This window comes from Pinus tabuliformis, chromosome 5_2 (assembly GCF_031772625.1).
Source record: "Pinus tabuliformis cultivar Carrire ecotype Pingquan chromosome 5_2, CPIR1, whole genome shotgun sequence".
NCBI classification, from domain to species: Eukaryota; Viridiplantae; Streptophyta; class Pinopsida; order Pinales; family Pinaceae; genus Pinus; species Pinus tabuliformis.
This window is the reverse complement of record NC_142306.1, coordinates 1,023,960,096-1,023,978,906: the sequence shown is the minus strand read 5'-3', so window position 1 is coordinate 1,023,978,906 and position 18,811 is coordinate 1,023,960,096. Positions and strand designations below refer to the sequence as shown.

General features: G+C 35.3%; 1 protein-coding gene across 2 annotated transcripts in view; it reads right to left on the bottom strand.

The window, feature by feature from the left end:
* LOC149162734 (fatty acid amide hydrolase-like) overlaps positions 1 to 18,811 on the bottom strand; it is a 346,996-nt gene that overhangs the window by 275,248 nt on the left and 52,937 nt on the right. The window lies entirely within an intron of this gene.

The following is an 18,811-nucleotide window of genomic DNA, read 5'->3' as shown; positions in this document are numbered from 1 at the left end:
TCACGATTTTCTTGATCATTAATGGGAGTTCGGTGACAACACGACACAGTTTGCTTTGGACAATTTGATCCAAAAATGGTCCACATCTAGAAGCAACCCATTCCTAGCCAAGGCTTCGCTTTCAAACCTTCCTTGCCACCTCAATAACGATATTTTTACAGCATATCAGTTGCAAAGTCCACTTCAACATGCAACTTAAAGTTAAAAGGTGTAGAAATGAAACTTCCTCAAAGTTGTAATGTTCACTTCAAAGTTCAAACACACAACTTAACCTAGGTTGTTTTTTAAAGGTATTAAGGTATTATTAATAAATGTTAATGAGTCTAAGTTCTAAATTTAAAAACATAACTTTCCATGACATTGAAGTTAAAATGTTTGTATTACGATGAAAAGAGTGAAACTACTTGTTTTCATAGATGATGAGTTCATTTTTCGTAATTTAGTAAAAAAATTACCGATCACAATCAGGGTTATTTTTAAGAAGGGGTTTTTAGAGAAGTAAATTTCATTTATGTAGATTTAAGAGTTAAAGGCAAAATCCATTAAGATAAAAAGTCATTAATGGAAGGCCCTCTAATTAAAATAAAAGATATGAGATGATGCAATTTTATTATGAATTGTGATGAAAGATTTTATGAGGCAAGAGGCTTTTGCAATACCAAAAGGCGTCAAAATCTACTTAAAAAAAAAAAATCTAAATTTAACAGAATGAGAAACTTTAAAAAAAAAATCTAAATCTAACAGAATGAGAAACTCTTCTAGACGATGGATAAGGAGGGGCAAGATCTATTCAATTCCAATATAAACCAGTGTGCTCTAGTGATCATTCCTTTCGAGAATGAAATAATTGTGATCTATAAAGGACCACCCTGCATCATCTCCAACAATGTAAATATGTACACTTTAGGGGCAAAGCAAATCCCATCCATTTAATGAAATGGAGTCTATAGTAGGAAAGGTTTCTTCTTGATGAAATGGAGTCTATAGTAGGAAAGGTTTCTTCTTGAGAAGGGAAAAACTTAAGACACATCGTGAAAACCAACATAGAGGAACATGGTTGCTCAAAAAGAGAGAAACTTAGGATACACCATGAAAATCAATATATAGGCAAATGACAAGCTTGAGCAATAAAGCATGATGACAATGTCATTTTTCAAATGATATTATAAAACTTCACCATTTAATTTATACCTTGATTAATATATCATAAATGAATTAGAAAGATAACAATAAAACTATGTAGCACAAATATTATTCCTAGGGTTTAGAGAGCACATAATTAACGTTTCCCCACTTCTAGGAACTTTGGAGGAGCAAGTACAAAGTACTCTTAAATGAGTAGGTATAACATTATGTACTTGTGAGCATTTAAGGGGCTTTCACCAAAGTTCAAATTGTCCCTAATCAATGTTTAGGAAGGAATGCACTAGATACAACCCTCCTAAAATTTGCCCTCCACTTATTTAAAATGTATGCTTTCCATCAAATGGATATGTGTTTTACAATCGCCTTTGTAAATCGATGAAAAAAATTCAAAATTTTGGTTCGAGTGCCTTTGCTCAATAATTGTAAACAAAATAACATTTCAATCCACTAGAGTAATGGAGTGACTAAAATTGACTAAATAGAAACTCCATGAATTGTTTTGTTTCACTCAAATAGAAACCTTAATGATTCAAAACTAATATTTATGATAAATAAGAGATCTTAGCTATAGGTTCAACACATTCATATTACCAATCTCTCCCTCATTTTCTTATTACCAATCTCTCCCTCATTTTCTTGAATAAATTTTATATTAATAAAATATAAATTATATAACTTAGTAACTTATATTATGTACTTTTATATTTTTAAATATTTGTTTAATATATTATTGTTTTCAATTTATAATTTTAATATTTGTTTAATATATTATTGTTTTCAATTTATAATTTTTTAAAAATGTAAGTAAATCTTCTCATCATTACAAATACTAGTATTTATATTTTCAACAACTTTATATTTTATAAATAAATTGCAAATAATAAAATAAGTTTTTTTAATAATTTAAAAAATCCTAAATTTATTTTAATTTTAGTTTTTTATATTTTTTATTATAAATTTAAATAATCTTATACAAAATACAAAATAAATATTAAATTATATATATATATATATATAAATAATTGTACTCACAATTAAATCAGTTTTTTTTAATATTAATAAATATGGCAAACATCAACCTCGACAAATCAATTAGAAGAGGAAAATAATGGGATGAAAAAGCAAATACATTCACATTATTGAAAAAGAATAGAAGAATGCTATTACATGTCACATTCAAAACAAATATCATTTAACATCACCCATAACTATCATATTAACTTCTCTTTGGACATCAAATATGTGTCTTCAAAGCATATGTCACATATTTATCATAAATTAATTATTTATATATCTTTCTTTCTTTATATATATATATATATATATATATATATATATATATATACACTATGGTGAATCAGTAATTTGTTAGAGTAATCTGGACAAGGTGAATACCAGATGGGGAGTTGTGGGAGTGGAGAGGTCAAGCGGAACCCTAGCTACCTTGGCCCTCTGGTTCATGTCTCATGTTCGCACGAGATATAAGGCCTTGTCATGGGCTGGATGTTGTCGTTTTGACTATTGTTATCGTAGTCCGTCGTTTTGGGTCATCGTTATAGGCTTCGTGCAACTTACTGCCTCCACTAAGGTCTCTTCTATTGTCGACGATGTCTTTTCTTTAGTTTTCATTTGTTTTCGTTGTAGTTGGCTCCTACCGTTGTCACATTTTCCCCTTTCTTCGGTGTCGGCTCGTTGTGGTTGAAGTTTTTGTTGGGCTTCGTCGCTCGGTGAATTGTCTTTCACTGCTAGTTCAAGCTCATTATGGCGTGTTCTTAGCACTATGGAAGGGTTTTGGGTTAGCACTTGGTTGGGGTTTTCAGCCCTTTCTCTTTTGGGTTTGGCCCTTTCTTTCTGTTGGGGTTGTATACCCATTTTGTAATGTATTGATGCCCGTTTTCAGCTTTGTTTGAGGTCCCTTTGAGGTTCTTTCTTTGATGGACATGTGTGCCCTATGTCTTGTTTTTATTTGTTCTGCGACCTAAGATTTTTGGCCCCTTGGGTTTTCAACACTTATGCCACATGTAGGATTTGGGCAGATCCTAGTGAATGCACTACAAATGTATCTGAAAATTGTATTTTGTTCACAAAATATGAATGAAAATATGGTTTTTTTCCAAGAAAAAACAAATTAGGCAAGGCCCAAGATGAAACCTCGTAGCTCCCACTGTAACACAAAGAGTATATCCAACAACCCACAAGGCACACTCATTGCTTAGCTTAGGATCGAGACATCTAAAGACCACCAAAAACTGGAGTTGGGATCCCAGACTCCAACGGGACGCCTATCCTTTTAGCATTACTATGACGGGCAAAAGTGTCCCCCTATGTGACTTAAAATCAGGTGGAGGGGATACTATCCCAGTGAAACAACCACCTCATCGTCCCACAAGGAGACATTAATAACAATAATTTTGAAAAACATAAAAGCCATCCACTTAAGGTTGTTCCTAATTGAGACTATTTTTGGAAAACTTAAGCTACCTGTAAGATTTTTTGGAGGGTTTTCGATACTTTTTCATCAAAATTGCCCAAAATCTTGTGGGGATTTACTGGAATCACAAGTTTGAGTTGTGAAATCTCCATAATCTGAGTGCCCTAGAGGTTTTTCAAGGTGTTGAATTCATATATGCTGTCAAAAACCTAGTTTCAATAACAAAAATGAATATTTGACAAAAGAAAATTTCGTCAGATTTCAACCAAAAAAATATAATAGTTAGACAATGCCTTTTTAGAAAAGTCTAATTTGTCTATGATTTCTTCAAGCCCAAGTGCAAATTAGGCTAATTAAGAGAAAATATCTTTGATTTGTCTTGATGCTTCCAAACTTTGTTGAGAATGGTCTTCACTAGCTCGAAAGTGGGTATTATTAGCTTTCCTAAATAACATCTAGAATCTTTTTAATATGTCTCATTTTGTGATTTTAAAGGTTGAAATCTATAATGCAATTGTTGACACTGTGTTTGACATTATCATAGATGTAAGAGGAGATAACTAGAATAAAAAAGGGTAAGTTGATGAATTTAGATGAGGATTAATAAGGTAAAATTTGTCCAATTTAAATGGAGAATTAAAATGCTAACCTATGGCTTAGATGTAAGAGGTGATAACTTGAATGAAAGGGGGTAGGTTGGTGAATTTACATGAGGATTGATGAGATAATCCTTGTTTAATCTAGATGGAGAATTAAATATCTAAGCTATGGCATCCAAGGTGTTGTAGAAAGTAAGTTAATTGATGGTCAAGTTTTGATTTTTTTTTCCAAGGAAAACTCCTTGAAATATTGTCTCATATTTGTAATATCTAGATGGAAGATGGCTCAATTACCAACAACTAGCGCTATTGGTAACTCCAAAGGGACTTAACCAAACCTGAACCTTTGACCCATTGCCTCTAGGTCAACAACTTGCCTTGGGAAAATGGTTCAATTGATTAAGCTAACACTTAAAACTAAGCGAGTATGAAGCTTACAACTATTCACGTTGCAAACCATAATGCAAAAGAAAATTGCAAACTACAAGGAGATGGAAATGCTCACCCAAAATATGCAATCACTATCAAACTCAATATCGCTCTTTCAAATCCATGTTGTGAAGTTAGCCATGACACATCCAATACATTTGAATGTTGTTGGTATCATTATTGGGTCAATGCCTTAAAAAAAGGGAATGTGTCAATGTGACTAACGGGCATGTGTGATGAGGAAGGAAGATCAATATCAAATTAAGTTCATAATAACATTATTCATTAAAAATGCCACATGATAAAAAGGAAAGTGAACTCCATGTTTCACCATCAAAAATACCATCCCTACTCATTTCTCCCTAATTTTCAAGTTTATCTACTTAAGCAATGAATGTCCCTCACCATTTCTCCCTAATTTGTAATTTTTTCCACTAAACAATAAATCTCCATAAATTTTATTATCAATAATTTTTCAATATAACAAATCATACAATCAGCCTTATATTTTATTATGCTTACTTCTATTAAATTTGATTGCATACCCATACTTACTCCTATTCAACTAATGCAACTTGTTACTTGCACTAAATCCAACATATTTCAATATCTCCAAAGACCACAACTAATAAACATCATATACATTTCAATACCAAACAAAAATCCCATATCATATACACTTCAATACCAAACAACAACCCATCTAACTCTTACAAAAGCTTCCCATCATTGCTTTTGCCACTTAAGGAAATTATGAATTCTTAGGTATACATTAATAAAGTAAATCATTAATTATGACGCCATGGCAATTATTTATATGATCCATAAATAAAATAGATAATTTTAAGATATATATATAATTAATTAATTAATTTAATTTAAAATTAGAATATAATTAAATATAATCAATTAATTTATTTATAAAACTAAATCTAATAAAAAAAAATTAATTTAATTTTACAAAATTTTAAATTTAGATTTTTAATATTTGTAAATAGATTATTTATCTAAACAATATATTAACATACATTTATTTACCATCACTCCAAAACCTTATAGAATAAATGTCCTTTATTTAATTAATAAAATAAAATCATAAAACACACTTTTTAATATAATTTTAAATATGTAATAGTAATTTTAAATATTGTTATATTTTAAATATCTAATAGTAATTTTAAATATCTAATAATATTTAAAGTATGAGATTCATTTCTAAGAATGATCTTGGAATAATAAAGTATACCGAGACATTTAAACTTTTAGATGCAATAACATTGTCAAAGAATTACTTGTTAGTTTTATAGTGCATAAATTAATTAAATGAAAAGTCTTTCTTTATAGAGATATAAATAGAATGGTTAATAAATAAATAAAATTTATAATAAAAAATATTTAAAAATATAAATATAAATAATTTAATATTTATGATAATTTATATTTTTAAATTTTATTAAAATAATTAAAGTTTGAAAATTTATTGAGTCAAAGTGTCGAATTTTCTTTAATAAATTGGATTTATTAACGATTATATATATATAATTAATTTAGTATTTACTATAAATTTATACTCTCAAATTTTATTAGTGTGATTAAATTTTGAAGGTTTCATTTTGTTAAATGGCTATCTTTATAAAAATTCAATTACATTAAATGTTGATGTTGCTAACGTTGGATTTGATGACTTAGAGGCCTAATGCAATTTGAATGATTTTGGCCACTTATATACCATTAAATCGGGGTCTTTTAGACCATAGGTTAGTCTCACAAATCTAGATTTTATATCGGATGTATTTTTGTTTTTGTTTATAGATCTTATGACACTAATCACAAGCTTTGTAAGTTTCAAATCTAGATTTTACATCGGATGTATTTTTTTTTTTGTTTATAGATCTTATGACACTGATCACAAGCTTTGTAGGTTTCAAATCTATATTTTACATTGGATGTATTTTTGTTTTTGTTTATAGATCTTATGACACTGATCACAAGCTTTGTAGGTTTCGAGGTCGTTATATTATAATGACTCTAGGTCACCAGGTTACAGATCTATGAATATGTAAACTACTTTTATAATAATGAAAAGAGTTTGTTTTCAATTGAAAATAAAAAATCCACAATTCACTACACACTAACAAACAAAATAGATAAATTTATATTGTTGGAAAATAGTTTGTTTTTCCTTCTACCCAAAATAGATCCCCATAGATAGACATGTTGGCTTCTTATTATAGATATTGGCAAGAAATTTGTATCATGGACCCCACCTTGTCAATTTATTAATTATTAGTCATAAGATTTAGACTCTTTCTAACTTATTAGTTATATCTAAAGACAATTAACAATTCATCCTTATATTTATTCCAACTTAATAAACATTATATATATTTTTAATAATTTTATTACTTCATTGTTAACTATACATAACACATTGTGCTCATAACACTTATCAAAAATACTTATAACTCGTGTTATATTAAATGTCAAATTTTATTATTAAAAATTTATTATTTTCATCATATTGTCTATTTTTTTTAACAGGGATAAGAACTTTGGGAGAATTGGTAACTAATTTTTTAGAAAATTGACAACTTTGATCATCTTCACATACAATATTCCATAATTGTCATTAAAGAGCTAGATATAATATCTCTCTAAATTTAAACCAATACAATTCAAGAAACAAATTGTTCACCAAACATATCTAGCTAAAATGCTTGGACAAATTATCTATTTAATTTAATATTCTTTATATTTTAACTTTTTAATTATTTAATCTTATTTTAAAATTAAATATTTTTTAGTTATTAAATTTGATATTGATTTTAAAATTTATTTCAAAATATTTTCATTCAATATTTTCGAAAAATCAATTTTAAATTTGATTTACAGTTGCTTTTTACATGGACTTACCATACGGACATGGTAAAAAATAATAAAGAGAAAAATAAATTGAAAGAATAATAACACTACCCCAATATTTATTTCAATGGGAAGGACATAACAAAGGCCGTAGGAAATGGTTACGTCAAGTCAAACATACTTTTTCGAGAATTTGGGAGTATGAAAAGATTAAAGGCAATATCCGAGTATTATGCTTTATATATGCTTTATATATTGCTACATGCCTGAGTAGTTAAATTGCGTACCTAATAATTTTTGGGAAACATATTATTGGGGAAGAATTTCATTTTTAGCTTTTATTTATTTATTTTTTGGGTAAGTTTGGCAAAAAAAATTTCATTAGTTTATTTTCTGAAAGTAGGTTACATTCATAAAAAGATGTTTATTAGCTTCAATTTCATCAATGGGAAACCATATCTGTTGGCCACCGAACTGCATTATATGTCATCCAAAATCTCAATAATTTAAGTGTGTCAAACAAAGCCTTATATGACTGAATGTCTGGGAACCATCTATCATCTAAATAGCTATAGCATAAACTACTAGCCAACATATACATCAAGAAAATTAAACAAAATTAGAAGTTGTCATATCCAAACTAACAACTACTCATAAGAAGAATCCGTAGGAGTTGGGTCCTTAGCACTAGAGCCTGGTAATTTAGATTGAGGAAGACACGTAATCTGCTGCTCAATGCGGCTGAGACAAACATTCTGCTGCTAGATTTGAAATTGGATAAGTTGAAATTCTTTTTGAATTTCCTGAAAACCTGAATCAAATTTGACAGAGCTTGTAGGAGAGGTCATGATAACTTGGGCCACTACACTTTTCATCAACCAGTAGAGATGTATAGTTTGTTTATATAGGGTGGTGCTGCCTCGAGTATGTCTCGGGTCGGGAACTAGGACGTGTTAGTCTTCTATCTGCACTTCAGCTCCTGCCCATTGATTTAATTATGCTTCCCATTTCGAGAATTGTTTAACTTGGGCTGGGGTGCCTATATTATAAGCCTGTGCCTCCTCACTGATAATTTGAGAATCGGTCTTGCGGTCGCTTCTTCTCGGTTGTCGAGCGGAGGATGAACCCCTGCTGCCTCGGTTCCCTGACAATCAACTACAACCCCGACCCCCATTTTCGGACAAGCTAGCACCAAGGGAGGGGTGTGTCATTTGAATTATCAACCAAACAACTGAACCACAAGTTGTCAACCGAACAGGATGAGCCACAACCCAGAACCAAATTGTTTGCTCGCAGGAAGGGTGCTTACTTAAGTTTTGAGAACCTGACATAGTAACATGAAATAAAAGCAAGAGGTAAATTGCGTTAGGCTCAAGCCTTTCATACAAACTAAGGGTCAAATAGGACAGTGTTATGTCCCACACTTCTTCATCATTCTTCCATTCATCCCTTGCTTTGTTTATCCAATCTAGTTGGATAATAGAAATGGCGGAAAGCAATGCTTCCACATCCTCATCCTTTCTTGAGAGTGCATCTGCCACAACATTTTGCTTCTCTTTTTTGTATATGATTTCAAAGTCATAACCCAACATCTTTGTGACCCATTTTTACTGCTCTTCTGAAGATAATCTTTGTTCTAAAAGGTATTTAAGACTATCATGATCCGTTTTTACCTTGAAGTGTCTTCCCATTATGTAGGTTCACCATTTCTTAAGTGCATGTAGTATTGCCAACATTTCCTTGTCATAAATAGCTTTGTGTAAATACTTTCCTTTGATTGGATGGCTTTTGAAAGCAATGGGTCTTTCTTCTTGCATTAAAATAGCACCAATTCCATTTCCTCAGGCATCACATTCCACAATAAAGGATTTTGTGAAGTCCGGCGTAGCTAAGACTGGTGCTTGGCACATTGCCTCTTTAAGTTGTTCAAAGGCCTTCGTTGCTTCTGGAGTCCATGAAAATGCATCTTTCTTCAATAATGTTGTTAGAGGTGTTGTTATTCACCCATAATTCTTAACAAACTTGCGATAATATCCTGTCAACCCGAGAAATCCTCGCAGATGCTTTGTGGATGTGGGGATTTTCCATTTCTTAATGGCTTTAATTTTTCTAGGGTCTACCTTAACACCTTCATGAGATACAATATGACCCAAATATTCCACCTCTTGTACTCCAAAGAAACATTTGGAGCTTTTTGAATATAATTGTTTCTCCTCCGATAGTTTGAGCACCCTGTGAACATGTTGAACATGATCCTTCCAAGAATTGATATAGATTAGTATATCATCAAAAAATACTAACACTAATTTTCTAAGGAAGGGTTTGAAAATGGAATTCATCAAACCTTGAAATATAAAAGGTGCATTGGTAAGGCCAAAAGGAAAAACCAAAAATTTATAATGACCCTCATGAGTTCTAAATGTTGTTTTCGGAATGTCTTCAGTCTTCATTCTGATTTGATGATATCCTATACGAAGATCCAACTTGGTCAAGTAAAATGATCCATGCAATTCATTCAATAATTCATCAACAACAGGAATGGGAAATTTATCTTTATTAGTGAGCTTGTTGAGCTCCCTATAATCTGGACACATGCGCCATGACCCATCCTTCTTGTGCACCAATAATACTGGAGTAGAGAAAGAACTTTGACTAGGTTGAATTATTCTGGATTTAAGACCTCTGTGGTTTATTACTTTCGACTTAGTTACTAGAGAATCCACAGTAAGAATCATTTTCTGCCAACGTTTCAAATCCCAACTGGGATCCATCATCAGGACAACTAGAATGCTTGATAGAAGAAGAGCTTAGCTGAGAGATTAAATAGTAATGAGGAGAGTAAAATGAGATGAAAGTCAGCTCTCAATATCTTTATTGATGAGAGTCAGCTGTTACAGATTAATTTAATTAATTATTATTATTATTATTATTATTATTTTAAATTAATATCAATTATCATTAAGATTCATCATTATCATAATTAAAAATTAATATTAATATTAATTTAAATTAATTAATAATAATCTTTTAATAATTAGTTACTTTTAATATAAAATGATAGTTATTATTAATATTACTTTTATTATTACTTATTATTATTAATATAATAAATAATAATAATAATTAGAATTAGAATTTAATAATAATTAGTATTTATGATATTATAATAATCATAATTAATTTTTAAAAATATTAATCTTAGTATATTGTATTAATATTTAATTTTTATAATAAATGTTTGATCATTAAAAAAAAAATTAATTAAAAAAAAATTAATTAATTAATTAATTAAATTAATCTGTAACAGCCGACTCTCATCAATAAAGATATTGAGAGCTGACTTTCATCTCATTTTACTCTCCTCATTACTATTTAATCTCTCAGCTAAGCTCTTCTTCTATCAAGCATTCTAGTTGTCCTAATGATGGATCCCAGTTGGGATTTGAAACGTTGGCAGAAAATGGTTCTTACTGTGGATTCTCCGGTAACTAAGTCGAAAATAGGTTGAATTATACCAGCCTCTAGCATTTCTGCAACCATACATTCAATTTCACTCTTGTGGGCATAGGGATATCTGTAAGGAGTGCCCACACTTCTTCGTCATTCTTCCATTCATCCCTTGCTTCGTTTATCCAATCTAGTTGGATAATAGAAATGGCGCAAAGCAATGCTTCCACATCCTCATCCTTTCTTGAGAGTGCATCTGCCACAACATTTTGCTTCCCTTTTTGTAGATGTCTCCAAAGTCATAACCCAACATCTTTGTGACCCATGTTTGTTGTTCTTCTGAAGATAATCTTTGTTCTAAAAAGTCTTTAAGACGATCATGATCCGTTTTTACCTTGAAGTGTCTTCCCATTAAGTAGGTTCACCATTTCTTAAGTGCATGTAGTATTGCCAACATTTCCTTCTCATAAATAGCTTTGTGTAAATACTTTCCTTTGATTGGACGACTTTCGAAAGCAATGGGTCTTCATTATTGCATTAAAACAACACCAATTCCATTTTCTTAGGCATCATATTCCACAATAAAGGTTTTTGTGAAGTCCAGTGTAGTTAAGACCGATGCTTGGCACATTGCCTCTTTAAGATGTTCAAAGGCCTTTGTTGCTTCTAGAGTCCATGAAAATGCATCTTTCTTCAATAATATTGTTAGAGGTGCTGCTATTCTCCCATAATTCTTAACAAAATTGCAATAATATCCCGTTAACCCAAGAAATCCTCGCAGATGCTTTATGGATGTGGCGATTTTCCATTCCTTAATGGCTTTAATTTTACTAGGGTCTACCTTAACACCTTCATGAGATACAATATGACCTAGATATTCCACCTCTTGTACTCCAAAGAAACATTTGGATCTTTTTGCATATAATTGTTTCTCATCCAATAGTTTGAGGACCCTATCAACATGTTGAACATGATCCTTCCAAGACATGCTATAGATTAGTATATCATCAAAAAATACTAACACAAATTTTCTAAGGAAGGGTTCGAAAATGGAATTCATCAAACCTTGAAATGTAGAAGGTGCATTGGTAAGGCCAAAAGGCATGACCAAAAATTCATAATGACCCTCATGAGTTCTAAATGTTGTTTTCTGAATGTCTTCAATCTTCATTCTGATTTGATGATACCCTGAACAAAGATCCAACTTAGTGAAGTAAATTGATCCACACAATTCATCCAATAATTCATCAATAACAGGAATGAGAAATTTATCTTTAATAGTGAGCTTGTTGAACTCCCTATAATTTTAACACATGCGCCATGACCCATTCTTCTTGTGCACCAATACTACTGGAGCAGAGAAAGAACTTTGACTAGGTTGAATTATACCAGCCTCTAGCATTTTTGCAACCATACGTTCAATTTCACTCCTTTGGGCATAGGGATATCAGAGTTGGTTTCATAAAAGATGACCACCTTCAATGCTCAATACTGTATACCAGCACCCCATGCTCAATTAAGTCAATAGATAGAGAAATTTTGAAATTAGCTTGTTGCCTCAAGAGAAAGGTTCCACAAACCGGATCCTCGAGCCCAATAACATTGAGGTCCATACCATAAACGTAATAAATCAGATGCAAAGAATTTAAGCTCATTCCCATGATTAGGGCCAACAATCCAATGATATAGCCAACACTGACAAACATACATTCCTCCAACATAAGACTACAAACTAGAAATATACCATACATTCCCATTCAAGACATTAGAATGTTAGGATATTCCGACACATAGGAAATAGTTAAGTACAACTTGGTCTAGTATAGAGTTAGGTAAAGTGTGTTTCTTTACCGTTGTACATTTTGTAGCTTACAATCCGACGGTCACGATATGTAGTGATCCGACGGTTCATTCTCTCCTCGGTATTACCGACACTTGATCCGTGGCTTGACACCCGATTGGTCCATGATTTCTATTTAAAGCGCATGGAGGGTCATTTGTAGGGTAATCCATGCATGAGAGAAGCATATGTAAATTTTCATTCTTTTATTAATAAATTGCCTGAAGTGGCCGCGTTGGCTCAGGCCGTGGACTGTTTCCCTCTTTGAGGGTTTTAACCACGTCAAAAATACTGGTGTATTGATCTGCGATCTGGTTGTGAGCGGTGTCCTTTGAGAGCCTTTGTGAAGATGTCTGCAACTTGATCATCTGTTGAAAAATATTGCACTTCAAGAACATGGTCGTGAATGAGCTTTCTGATGAAGTGCATGTGCAGTTCAATGTGTTTGTTGCGCTGATGTTGGACTGGATCTTTGCATAGCTGAATGGCACTTTGATTATCACACCAAAGTGTAGTCGGATGCTGCTGCTCAAAGCCAAACTCTGACAGGATCTGACGAAGCCACAAGGCTTCCTTACTAGCTTCTACGGCACCACGATACTCTGCTTCTGTTGATGAAAGAGAAATGGCACCTTGTTTCTTGCAAGCCCATGTAATAGGTCCTGAACCAAGAGTGAACACATAACCGGCAGTAGACTTCCGATCATCAGGGTCACCAGCCCAATCGGAGTCAGTGAAACCAACCAATAGAGGAGATGCTTCGGCACTGTAATGAATCCCAAACTGAACTATACCTTGAACATAACGAAGTATTCTTTTAGCTGCTTTCCAATGACTTTCACGGGGGTTTTGCATGAACCGGGCAACAAGGCCAACAGCAAAGGAAAGATCAGGACGAGTATGGGTTAGATACAAAAGTTTTCCTACAAGTTGATGGTATAAGGTAGCATCAACTTCAGGATAAGTACAAGTGACTGAAAGTTTGACTCCAGACTGAAAAGGAGAAGGGGCTGGCTTACCGTCTTCCATGTGAAAATGACGTAGAATATCACAAGCATACTTGGACTGGGAAAGGGAAATACCCTCCTTGGATTGCAAGACTTGAAGACCGAGAAAATAGTGTAAGTGTCCTAAGTCTGTCATTTCAAATTTCCTTTTAAGGCTATACTTCACATGGTTTATAAGGTTGGGATCACTACCAATAAGGATAAGATCATCAACATAAAGAACAAGGATGATAAGAGAGTTGCCCACTTTCTTGGTGTAGACAGTATTGTCAGAATGACACCTAGAAAAGCCAAATTCTAAAAGAAAGCTATCATTTTGGCATACCAAGCCCGAGGAGCTTGCTTGAGACCATAAAGGGATTTCTTAAGTCGACATACAAGGCTGGAGTCTGTTTGTATGAAGCCAATGGGTTGTTCCATATAGATTTCTTCATGCAAGTCCCCATGCAAGAAGGCAGATTTAACATCCATCTGATGGACTTCCCATTTGAAAGAGGCAGCAAGGGAAAGAACAAGGCAGATAGAGTTCATTTTGGCAACAGGGGAGAAGGTTTCAGTGTAGTCAATGCCTTCAACCTGTGAAAAGCCCTTAGCAACAAGAGGAGCTTTATGTTTATCAACTTTCCCATCTGGTCCATACTTGGTTCTGTAAACCCATTTGCATCTAACAAGTTTTCGTCCCTTTGGTAAAGGAACAAGATCCCATGTATCATTTGCCAACAATGAATGATATTCTTCATTCATAGTTGCTTCCCAATCTGGATGGCCTGAAGCTTCTGCAAAGGTGTCAGGATCATAAGTTACTAGAGCTTGAGCCAGTAAAGAAGAGGCTCTCTCAAATTGAGAACGTGTACATCACTGATCTGTAGGATCACCGGCAAGATCACCTGCTGCATCTCGAGTAGCACGAACCCATTTTGGAAGCTGAGGAGCTGAAGGAGGATCCTGAGATGGCGGGGGGGGATTGTCATCCTCACTTTCATCATCTGAAGAAGAAATGTTTTCAAAAGTAGAAGAGATAGGGAGAGGTGGCACATCCGCCGGACTAGGCTCGCAGACCGATATATTTTCATCAAATTTTACATCTCTTCTAATGATAACATTTTTGGGCTTAAATGGAATAAGTCTATAGCCTTTGACATCTTCAGAATATCCAACAAAAGTACATTTTTCACTCTTAGGTTCTAAAGCTTTATGCTTTTCATCTGGAATATGGGCCCACGCTTCACTTCCAAAAACACGAAAGTGACTTACATCTGGTTTGATTGAGCTTCATGCTTCTTCTGGAGTGATATTCTTTAAAGCCTTAGTAGGAGTGCGATTTATTATGTAATTTGCACAATTAATTGCTTCTGCCCAAAAACTAAGACTAAGTCCTTTAGATTGTAGCATACAATTAGCCATTTCCTTTAAGGTGCGATTCTTCCTTTCAGATACACCATTTTGTTGTGGAGTATATGGAACAGTATGTTGCATTTGAATTCCATTCTCAGTGCAATAGTTGATGAATGTGTTTTAACATATTCTCCACCATTATCAGATCTTAGCTTAAGAATTTGATGTCCAGATTGTTTTTCAACAAAGGCCCTCACAGAGGCGAAGTTCACTAAACTTCGATTTATGGTTGGAGTTCAGGAAGTTGTCACTAAGGGGGGATAGGCTCTAGTGCCTCCTTCCTTCTCCTATTGTGTCATATTTGTAAATCCTTCAATCCTATCCCAAGTTGTTCTTAAGGGGGGATGTTAGGATATTCCGACACATAGGAAATAGTTAAGTACAACTTGGTCTAGTATAGAGTTAGGTATAGAGTTAGGTAAAGTGTGTTTCTTTACCGTTGTACATTTTGTAACTTACAATCTGACGGTCACGATATGTAGTGATCCGACGGTTCATTCTCTCCTCGGTATTACCGACACTTGATTCGTGGCTTGACACCCGATTGGTCCATGATTTCTATTTAAAGCGCATGGAGGGTCATTTGTAGGGTAATCCGCGCATGAGAGAAGCATATGTAAATTTTCATTCTTTTATTAATAAATTGCCTAAAGTGGCCGCGTTGGCTCAGGCCGTGGACTGTTTCCCTCTTTGAGGGTTTTAACCACGTCAAAAATACTGGTGTATTGATCTGCGATCTGGTTGTGAGCGGTGTCCTTTGGTGTTCTGTCTGAGGAACTTACCCTGTAAATTCCTACATAGAATACGAAAGAAAATGAATACCGACATAGAAACATCATACATTACAGAAGACAAAACCACATAAACTTTCCCATTCTCCAGACAACAAGTTCCATTTCTCACAAGAGTCAAATGGCAAATATTATCATTAAAATTTTGAGAGACATTATAATAATGAGTAGGTTGCAGTCGAGGAGGGGAGAAAAGGAGAAGAACATACCCGACTATAAATGCCATGAACCAGAGAGGACCAGTCATGTCTCGAGAGAAGAATCCTCTGACCCTCCTTGCAAACAAGAGATTGATAATCAAGAACCTACGCTTACCTCCAGGAGTCGAACCCCAACACAATACAAATGCATGTATGGGACGATGAGCCCTACCCACCTGGAGATTAAGAGCCCCGCGGCTCGTCTCATCACCATTAAAGTAGCCCATGCACGCAGCCACTCCACTTACCTGACCACGCATGCGAGGGGAAGTATCACGCCCCTACACCTGTGGTAATCTTTCAACCGCTTATAGCGTGGTGCGGCACTACCAATCATTTTCTTTTCACCAATACTTACGATTGTAGACTACGCCTAACATTCCACTTATCCTACTTGTTTCGCAACCAAGTATTATTAATGTGTTCCTTTATACAAGTGAAAGCCCATAAAATTCACATAAACAACATTATACAAGAGAAATGCACAATAGTATAAAGGTAGGGGCAACTCCCTGCAATATGAGTATGCCCGAATCAATATATATAATCTTCTTTTACAAGTACAAGTTAAATCTTGGGAAAACCCCAAATTTACTCTTAGTCAATTTTCAACTTCGGCAAACTCGGTTGCCCAGCTTGTTGGCGCTTCCACACGGTCGCCGCACGACTCACCAACCCTTCGTTCACCTCGTCGCACGATCGTATTGTTTTCCCAACTTGGGCGTGCCTCGTCGTAACCAAGTCGCCACACGCGGGCGCCTCCGCACAAGTCACACCTCCGTTCACAATCTCAACACTTCACCGTTTCCACCGTTTCGTCGTGCACGACGCGTCCTCACCCAGCCGCCCGTCCACACAACCTCACCGTGTCGATAAACTTCGCACCGGTGTGCAACTCCACCGAGTCTCCACCGTTTATCCTTGCACGATGGGTGGGCTCTCAGCCGAGATCCCCGAGACACCCGTGTCAAGTCTTCGCACAACTAGACAGGTGCTCACCCAAGCTGCCCAAGAACTCATGCACACCTTCACACAACCGGGCGCTCGGTGCCTTCACCGCGTCCTTAATCAATAACCGAACTCGTGCCATGTGCCATGCCCAAGAATGGGCACATCTCCAAATTTGTGCCTTCTTCTCAATCTCCACCTCACACCTTGTCTCTTCGCATCACCAAAGAGCTTGTTTGTAGCTTGATCGAATGATTTCCAAACGCTCCACGCCTTTGTTTACTTATACAGATGGTTGGGTGAGTTGGTTGCCCAAGCCGACTCATCCAACACGTAGTAAAACGCCCCTACTCATCGCAAAGCCATCAAATATGTGTGTTGGCCTTTGCATAACTCGTAGGTCGTCTCATGGGCTCACCAACCATGCTCCCACGGTACAAAAAATCTTCGTTCAACCTTCCCTTATGCGCATTATCACCTAAGTTCATCGCACCTTCAGTAAGCTCGCATTTCCTTATGTTTTCCAACTCTCTCCTTTGCCAAACGAGTTGCATGTCGCATGGCGATCATGCCTTGGACCGTAGGTCCTTACATCCTCCCCCACTTGAAATCATTGTCGTCCTCGACAATATCTCATCCCGGCAACCATCTGTCACCAAGATCACCATACCAAGGTATACACCCCATTGGTATGTCATACACTGGAAGATCATCTCAATCCATGACCATCGACCATCCTGTCACAATCTCCACTTGCTGGTCCCCATCGTGGAAGGCTGGTCCCTCCGTCTCAAGCTACATGCTTCCTACAACATATCGTGTCGGCCTCATCATGTGTCGCCCTCGTGTGAACTACTGCCATGATACTCCAACACAATGCTAACACATTTCTATACACTGGCATCCCCCATGTCTGAACTAGTTGGGTAGCTAATCCAACTGTCACGCTCAAACCATGAGAATGCACATCCTCATGCCATCATCAGTCGTTTCTCAGAACATCCTGTCACATCATCAACTCGATCAAGAATCCATCTCCATACAAGTATAAGCCATGCTCAGGTCCATGAAGTAGTCCTCATCTCATCTGCAACATGCTGTCCATGATGTTTGGTACCAATGTGCTGCATGAAATCAGTCGCATCCATCCCAACATCTTCCATCTGCAAAACATCCATCTCCTCCATATGAAGAGACCATCTCCTCAACTCTGACTCTCGATGTGCCACATCCAGGTCCATGAAGCAACCTCCATCATATCTGCAATGTGCCATCCCTCGAGTCTACCATAGAAACAAGTATACACCTGTCTCATCTATCCATGTGCTGCCCATGATCATAGATCAATCAGCTCCCATGTGTCAAAAGTGGTTAAGTCTCGGCTCAACCCATGCCCAAGTGTTGCCACCAAGGCATCATCATCGTCATAACTCCATCACTCCAAAGTGTCTCATAACGATCCTCCAAATCAAGTCACTCTTCCAAGCCACACCCATACATGTACTCAAAAGTATGCACCCCATTCTGCATCAAAGTCTCTGACCTCGGCTCCTCAATGCATCAGATCCTCAAAGTCCACCATATATGAAGTCCCGAAAAGTCACAACCTCATGTCATCATGAGATCCATGAGTCATCTCCAACCAATCATCTTAGCAAGCATACAAGTCTCGACCTAAAGGTCTCTGCAAAATGTCTCAGCTCTCCATATAGTAGG